The sequence below is a fragment of the Mauremys mutica genome, unplaced genomic scaffold (genome assembly GCF_020497125.1).
Source record: "Mauremys mutica isolate MM-2020 ecotype Southern unplaced genomic scaffold, ASM2049712v1 Super-Scaffold_100100, whole genome shotgun sequence".
Classification (NCBI taxonomy): domain Eukaryota; kingdom Metazoa; phylum Chordata; order Testudines; family Geoemydidae; genus Mauremys; species Mauremys mutica.
In genome coordinates this window covers 148,554-157,143 of record NW_025423267.1, presented here as the reverse complement: position 1 = coordinate 157,143, position 8,590 = coordinate 148,554, and the positions used below count along the sequence as shown (strand labels likewise).

Genomic DNA, 8,590 nt, shown 5'->3' with positions numbered 1-8,590 from the left:
CTCTAGGCAGCAGTGCTGCAGGCTCCTTTGGTCAGTGCCCATGCAGCTGTGTCGGGGGAAGGGGGAGTAGAGGCTCATGCTCCCCAGCCCCACGCCCCTCCCCCAGCAGCTGGGGAATCCAGGCCAAATGTAACCCTGGTAGCTGGGCGGGGGTTAGCCTGGGCCGGGGTAGGGCTGGGGAGGAATTTTGGGGGAGACAGATGCACCCGCTGTGAGGGGAGACCCTCCCATTCCCTGCCAACCCCCCTCACTCCTTGCAGCACGGCGCCCCCTAGCACTTCTTTCTCTGTCATGGGGGTGTCTGCTGCCTGCTTCTCCCTTAGCATCATCTCTCCCCACCCTGGGGCACTGGCATCGCCCGTCCTGTGCAAACAGGCAGGTCCCGGTGTGCCCCATGGTGCTGCCGTGCAATTGGGGGAGCAGCTGTTGGATGGAATATGGGAGTGGGCAAGGCTGGGGACCAGGACTCCTGGGTTCTCCCCCCAACTCTGGGAGTGGAGGTTAGTGGGTAGAGTGAGGGAGGGGCAGGGCTGGGATCCAGGGCTCCTGCTTTTTCTGGTTTTCTCCACCTCCTGCAGCTGCCTTGGTCCTTTCGGTGCATTTCCTGTTCCAAATTCATTTGCTGACTTGTGCAACCCACCCCAGAGGTGGCTGCATCTCACTGTTGAGTGAGGCACCCTTGGCTGCATCACTTCCTAACCGCGTCTCTCTCCCCCTGCAGGTGACCCTGCAGCACTCGGCAAACATCTGCAAGATCATGGGGCGCTTTGAGCATTGGGCAGGCAGGGGCCAGGCACCCCCCATCCAAGAATGGGACCCAGTCCCCCCCCTACTTTTTACAGGGATTAAAGAGGGGCAAAGGGGGGCAAATCAGAGGAGGGGGGTGGCCAGGGTCTGAGCAGGGGGTGGAAATTGACTCGTCAGGGGGGTCAAGCAGCTGGAGGCAGAGTTAGGAGAGGGGCTGAAGGGCAAAGTCAGGGAGGGGGGAAGGAGCCGGAGTTCAGCCCAGGGGGAGGCGCTGCCAGAGGGTTAAACCCCGGCACAGGCAGGGGCAGAGGGGTAACAGTTACCCCGGGGGGCTGAGACTCCAGTGTTTGCAAAGATGGGGGGGGATCAGAGGGGCTTTTCTATTTCCCCTCCCACAGGCAGCACCTCTCAGCATGGGCTTCCCAGGGCTGGGCTCTTAAAGGCACAGGCATCCCACTGCCTAGACACTGCAGCTCCTCTCTGATGTAACCTACTCAGGTGCTGCAGTAGGAGACTCAATTCAGTGAAACCGGGCATTCCCTATACGCCCCCCAGCCAGGGGGCTGTGCACCCCTCCCCCGAATTTCCCCAACACCCCCCAGTGGTCAGGTAGTTACATGCAGCGCTGCCATGTTGTCAGTGGTTGCAAATCTGAATTGAAATTGCAACGTTAACACACACTTTAAAAGCAGATACAAGGTATGAAAAAATACTTGTACCTGAGAAAGTAGAATAGGTTTGAAAAGTCTGGTTTCCTCACCCAGCTGTTGTGTTTGCTGACAATGTCAGTGCATTGGCTTCGGCAATGTTGGCCAACCTCAGAATTTCAAATGATGATTTGGAAGCAAGGTGTGAATGAGCTCTCCCCTGACAGCTAGTGACGAGCCAGGGTTGGGGGAGGCTTTGGGACCAGACTGTATTTACATGAACTCACCTACTCTGCCGAGGTGTCCAGCAGACAGAGCTGGGCCACCTCTGCTCTAGGTGCCCAGAGGAGGAGGGAAGGTGTGTGGGGCTCCAGCCTGGGGCTCTTCCTCCTTCCTGCCAAGCCCTCACTATCAATCCCGGCCCTGACCCTCCTTTCTTCAAGTGCCATGTGGGCCCCAGGAAAAGTGTGGAAGGAAGCCCCAGGGCCAAACTTGTGGGCACCAGGTGAAGCAGCAAGAACCCCAACCATCAGGATAGCAAGTTCTAGAGCCCCAACCCATTGTGACCATCACAGCCAGAGACCTGGCTCTAGGAGGTGTGAGTCACCCAGCAGGAGGGGGAAGACTGGCTCTTGCACCACTGGAGACAGGGAAGTTGAGCACTGTGAGCTCCAGGGCTTCACCACAAGGTCCCACTGAGATTTGAACTCAGATTGCAGGATTCAGAGTCCTGAGTGCTGCCCGTTACACCATGGGACCAGCTCATACTGATTTTCTGCACATCGGTGATCCTCATGGAGCTGGCTTGTGTAAGGGGGCTCTTGGCCCTTTACTAAAACGTAGTGTGTGTGTGGGGGGGGGCGGGGTTGGTTGGCTAGTTCCCAGCACCAATAGAAGGGGGAAGGGCCAATGGGAAATCAGGCCCCTGAGACTGACAGTCCCCAGGGACAATGGGGAGAGGCCAAGGCTCCAAGTTAGCCGCACTGACAGGCCAGGCAGTGTAATGAGGGAGTCACCAGGCCAGGGGGTCCCATCCTCCGTGGGAGCTGGAACTGCCTGGGCCAGAGTGGGGCAGAGCTAAGGAGAGAGCAGGAGCCCGAGAAGAGCCGGGGAGCAGAGCTGCACAGGTGTAGTGCCAGAAACTGCTCCCTGTAGGACTTTGCTACCTGCAGCAGTTACTGATAGCTGAGGTTGTTCTTATTTGCTGACTTGTCCTAATTGGCTAAAACTTGACAGTGGTGGGAGATGGCAGCATAAAGGCTTCGTCCTCCAAACAACCCTGCCTGGTGTACATCTGTATCTATTACCTCTTAATACCAAATTGTAAAAAATAGAGTGAGGTCATTTAAACATCATTTATTTTGCAGCTTCATTTACTATGCTAACAATGTAGCATCCTGACACCGATACTTCTGCCCACGTGCCCTGGTTTGTGCTAGCTTTCACGCAGCATGCGCTCTCTATATCCTTCAGTGACCGTCCTCAGGGTGATCTCGCTCGGAGACTCCTGCATGTAATTAGGGGAATTACTGTAATGTTACGTCTGGTCCAAAGTATTTTTTAAAAATCTCCGGACAGACGGCATAGCAGAGACTCAGCACGCTGCTGCGTGACGAGCGTAACGGAAAGCCAAAGAATCAAATGGACACTCATGGAGGGAGGGGGGACTGAAGATGCAAGGTATCCCACAGTTCCTGCTGTCTCCGAAAAGGATTTGCATTCTTGGCTGAGCTCCAAATGCTTCTAGGGTCAAAAACAGTGTCCGCGGTGGGTCAGGGCATAGCTCGGCAATTTACACAGCCCCCCAACCACCCCCAGAAGTGAAAGGGAAAACAATCCTCTCTTGACTCTTTTACATGTCACCCTATCTTTACTGAATGCTGCAGATAGACGCGATGGTGCAGCACTCAACACTGACATCCTTGCTCCCCCCACGCTATGGATGGCTGATGGTACAAAATGACTGGTATCCGTCCTCATCATCAGCCTATTGGCACACGGGGCAGTGCAAAAGGACTGGTAACCATGCTGACTAGCATCGGTAAGGTCAATCAAGGGTGCCTGGTCCTAATATTTTGTGGTAGATGGTACAGTATGGCTGATAACCATTGTCGTCATAGCAACAGGGGGCTGAGCTTCATCAGCCCCCAAACCTTCATGTGTAAAAAAAAGATTCAATTGCCCCTGGACTAGCAGCAGGATGCTGGGCTCCTCTCCTCCACACTCCTTAATGTCCTATCTGGACTATCATAGCTGCTGGAGGCTGCCTTCCACTCATATTTCACTAACAAGTCACTGTGTCTTATTCCTGCATTCTTTATTACTTCATCACACAAGTGGGGGGACAATGCTACGGTAGCCCAGAAAGGCTGGGGAAGAATGGAATGAACAGGTGGGGTTGTTGCAGGAGCACCCCCTGTGAATAGCATACAGCTCATAATCTATGCAGCATCTGACACAGAGCAGCTGTGCTCTCTGGTTCTCTGATACAGTGGTTCTCTAGTACACTTGCCCATATTATAGGCAGGACTGATTCTATTGTTAGATACCAAAAAGGAGGGATTGACTCAGGGAGTCATTTCCAATTTTGGCTTTTGCACCCCTGGCTAAGAGCAGCCAGGGGCACTTATGACAGCAGCAAATGGTGCAGTGCAAAAGGACTGCTAACCATGCCCATCTTATTACCAATTTACGGTGTGGTAGATGGTAGATGGCTGGTAACCATCTCTGCTGTCATGCAAAAGCAAAAGCATGCTGCTGTGTAGCGCTGCTGGACCGCCTCTGTCAGCGGCATCTAGTACACATACGGTGACAGGCACAAAAGGCAAAACAGGCTCCATGGTTTACACGCTGTGGCGTCTGCCAGGGCAATCCAGGGAAAACGGGCTTGAAATGATTGTCTGCTGTAGCTTTGCCGGAGGAAGGGATGACTGACGACATTTACCCAGAACCACCCGCGAAAATGGTTTTTGCCCCATCAGGCACTGGGATCTCAACCCAGAATTCACAGAGACAGATTAGACTGTGTTCATTCTTCGCAAAAATTTATCTTGGCAAGGAATTCACTCCCTTTTTCCCATCACACAGCTTGGACTGTCTCCAGACCCGCCATAGCATCCCCCTCACAGAGGCTGGCAAAGATTAGGCGGCGAAATAAAAAGACACGGGACGAGATGTTCGCTGAACTTATGGTGTGCTCCCGAGACGACGCGGACCAGCAGAGCCAGTGGAGGGAGACCCTCTCTCTGTACCAGCGCTCACACAGCGAACGGGAGGAGAGGTGGCGTGAGGAAGACAAGCAGGCGACTCAAACGCTGCTTGGACTAATGAGAGAGCAAACGGACATGCTCCTGCGCCTTGTGCATGTTCTGCAGGACCTCCGGCAGGAGGACAGAGCCCCCCTGCAGTGTATCTGCAACCGCCCTCCCCCGCCACAAAGTCCCATACCCCCCTCACCCAAAATAACCAGAAGGAGGGGCGCCAGAGGCCGTGTAAACTGTCACTGCACCCCAGCAGAGTGCTCAAGTACCCAAAAGCTCTCATAGCCTACATTTTGAAAAGTCCTTTCCTTCCCGCCTCACCCAAGCCCCCATCCCAGTTTCATCCCCTAACTGTCTAGTTGATAATAAAAAATACTTTTCTGTTAATTACTGTTTCCGTCATGTTCTTTTAGAGGAGACTGTGTTTGAAGGGGGGGAAGGGGGTTGGTAATTTGACAGGACAATCACCTTTACCAGGGTACAGACATGGGGGCAGGATCAGCAGCAGGTCACACACACACTGCAGTCAGTACGCACCCTGGTTGGTATGGGAGGTGGTTTGCAGGTTCTGTGTGGGTGGGGGGGTACGTGACTTTGTAGCGGGGGAGGGGGGTTACAGATCTCAAGCAACGGTCCCTGTCCTGGACCACAGAGCCACGAAGCAGAGGAATCTGTATCCGTCCTCCCTCGCCAAAAGGCCACATAGCCCCCGCACACAGAGTCCCAAAAAGGAGGGATGGCAGGCTCCGTTGAAACATCCAGTCCGGCACTGCAGACCGCTCTGGGAGCAGGAGCCTGTCATTCCTCGAGTTTACAGGCGGTCTTTACATCACTGCACACCCTACCCAGCACAGTCCCTGTCCCAGTTTCAACCCTGTAACGCAAAGTCATCAATAAAGAAACCTTTGTAAAGTTACAGTGGAACATGTATTTTATTTTTAAACGTGTGTTGGAAGTTGGGGAAGCGGGGTGGGCGGGGTATGTAACTGCAGATGCTAGTCAACAGTCACTTGGTAAAGAAACAGGGGCAGGTTCAGCTTCTCTGTAAAGAAACTGAACAGTCACAGGTCACGCTGCTCGCTGGTACTTGAAGAGTTCCTTGTCGCTGTGCAAGGCGCCTGCACAGAGCTTCACGAGCCAGGGCATTAGCGGGTAGGCTGGGTCCCCGACGATCACTATAGGCATCTGCACATCCCCAAGACTTATTTTGTGGTCCGGGAAGAAACTACCTTCCTGCAGGCATCTAAACAGACCAGAGTTCCTGAAAACACGCACGTCATGAACTTTGCCTGGCCGCCCGACGTTGATGTTGGTAAAACGTCCCCCATGGTCCACCAGTGCTCGCAGCACCATTGAAAAGTAGCCCTATTTCTCAGCAGCTGACTGTGGAAGAGGTGGACGATAAGGTGCGAGGAGTTGACAACGGCCATAACTGCAGCGGGATCCGTGCTCAAAGTGCTGTGGCGCCCGCGCTGTCACTGAGCAGAAAGGTGCACGAACAGATTGCCCGCAGGCGCTTTCAGGGAGGGAGGGAAGGAGGGCGTGATTGACGGTTCAATGATGACAGTTACCCAAAACCACCCTTGACACATTTTTTCCCCCAGCAGGCATTGGGGGCTCTACCCAGCATTCCAATGGGCAGCGGGGAGTGTGGGAACTGTGGGATAGCTTCCCACAGTGCACCGCTTCCAAAGTCGACGCTGGCCCCGTTACTGTGGACTCAGACTGTCGAATTAGTGTATTTAGTGTGGATACACAAATTCGACTTCATAAGGTCGATTCCACAAATTCGAATTAAGTAGATTCGAAATAGTCTTGTAGTGTAGACAAGGCCTCAGAAAGCCATTGCCTTATCCATTAGGCCACTGGGGCCCTGATGAAAGAATGGAAATTCCATCTCCTAAATGCATATTTCTCATATTAACTTGGACGCCAAATACCCTCTTTCTGCACCTTACAGAAATGTCTGCATCCCCTGGCAGCGAGGCTACTGGGCAGGTCGCTTACAGAGCTGAGCACCACCTTTCTGCCAGCCATCTTTAGAGAAGAAGGCTCTTTCTCCTGACAGCCACACAGAGCTGCCTAGCATCCCGAGAGCCTCCCTCGTGTTCTCCCGCAGCAGCCGCCTGCCGGTGTGGGTGGGAAAAGGGGACCAGGAAGCACTGTGGCCTCAGTCCAGGACAGGAGGCCCTCGCCACACCCAGGCCTGCCTCTTGCCTTCAGCCCAGGCAGCCAGAGGTGCCGGGGAGCTCCCTGGCAGGCAGCCGCCCGCCTCAGCCACCTCTTGCCTCATGGCCTAGGCTCCTGGTACTCTGCTGGTCACCGCCTCGCTTGAAGGCCCAGAGGGAAAGGAAACAAGCACATCTTTAGCAAAGGATGGTTTTGATCCATCAATTGCTGGGTTATGGGCCCAGCACGCTCCCGCTGCACCACTCTGCTGGATTTTTGCAAGTAACAGCCAGCACCCAGCCTCCAGCCTCCACACTGCACCTGGTGAGCACTAGTACTGGCAGGCAGGTGCGCAGTCTGCTAGGCAGCAGCCTTGGGAACAGCAGTTTTGTATCCATGTGTCTCTGTGGTGCAATGGGTGAGTGTGTTTGTCTGTTAACCCCCAGTGGGCACTACCCTTAGCTGCAGGCTGCGGTCTCAGGGGTCAGGGGAGTTGATAGTTTGCTGCTAAGAAGGGAGCCAGTGCAGCCCTCTGGTGCTCTGCTCCGAGCATCTGCCTAGCCCAGGCTGTCCTCGAGAAGCAAAGCCACAGGGGTCTCTGAGATTTCCCTGGCCCCTCGCCCCTGTGCTGCCTGGCTGATGTCAGCAGCTCTCTGTGAGGTCATCACCTCCCCACCACCTTTGACCAATAGTCTGAGGTCCTGCAAAAGGCCTTTGTGATGTCACTGCCACACCCCTCCCTCGCTGTGCTAATGTCCTGCCCCTGCCCAGGCACTTTGGAGGTTTGAGCTACTCCCTGTGGATCACCCCACTCAAGGAGCGTTCATTCTAGGCAGCAAGCCGGCAAGACAGGAAAACATCAGACGCTGCTCCCAATGCTACACTCAGTTTTTCAGAAATTAGTCGACTTTATGGCCAGAAGAGACCATTAGAGCATCTAATCTGACCCCCTGCATATCACAGGCCTCCTGTATGACACAGTAGCTACTTTTGGGGGCAACACATTCCAGAAAGGCATCTAGTCTTCATTAAATGACATCAAGAGATGGTGAATCCACCACTTTCCTTGGTAGCTTGTTCCTGTGGTGAATCATCCTCGCTGTTGAATATTTGTGCCTTAGTTGTAATATGAATTTGTCTCTTTTCACCTTCCAGCCATTGGGTCTTGTTAGGCCTTTCTCTGCTGGATTAAAGAGCCCTTTAATAGCCAATCTTTTCTCTCCATTAAGGCCCTTCAACACTTCAGTGAAGTCACCTTTCAATCTTCTTTTGATAAGCTAAACAGGTTGAGCTCGTTCAATAGCTCCCTAGAAGGCATTTTTCTCCAGCCCTCACAACATTTGATGGCTCTTTGCTGCCCCAGCTCCAATTTCACAACATCTTTTTCAAATGAGGACACCAGAACTGGAGGCAGTATTCCAGTATCAGTCTCACTGATGCCGTGTCACCTCCTGTGACGTTATTGACATAATCTGTAACTGTATAGTCTATAAGGTGCCACAAGACTCTTTGCTGCTTTTACAGATCCAGACTAACACGGCTACCCCTCTGATACTTGTAACTGTTTCGATCACCGTTGCGACCACTGTTCTATATTTGCAGCCAATATTGTCAAAAGGTTGTCGTGTAAGGGGTATATGGAGAGGTTCTGACTGGCTGATTATAATGATGCTATCTCTAGATGTGTATCATTTTTGTAGTTGACGTTATGAATATTGGCCCTGTGCTGTCCGTATTTCAAACTTGTGCTCTGCTTCCGGGGAACAC

At 53.2% G+C, this 8,590-nt stretch overlaps 1 non-coding gene across 1 annotated transcript; it reads right to left on the bottom strand.

Annotated features, from left to right (window-relative positions):
• Positions 1-2,081: 2,081 nt before the first annotated feature.
• On the bottom strand, positions 2,082-2,153 carry TRNAQ-CUG. Its single transcript has one exon. It is a non-coding gene; the product is annotated as a tRNA-Gln (tRNA).
• Between the last annotated feature and the right edge of the window lie 6,437 nt (positions 2,154-8,590).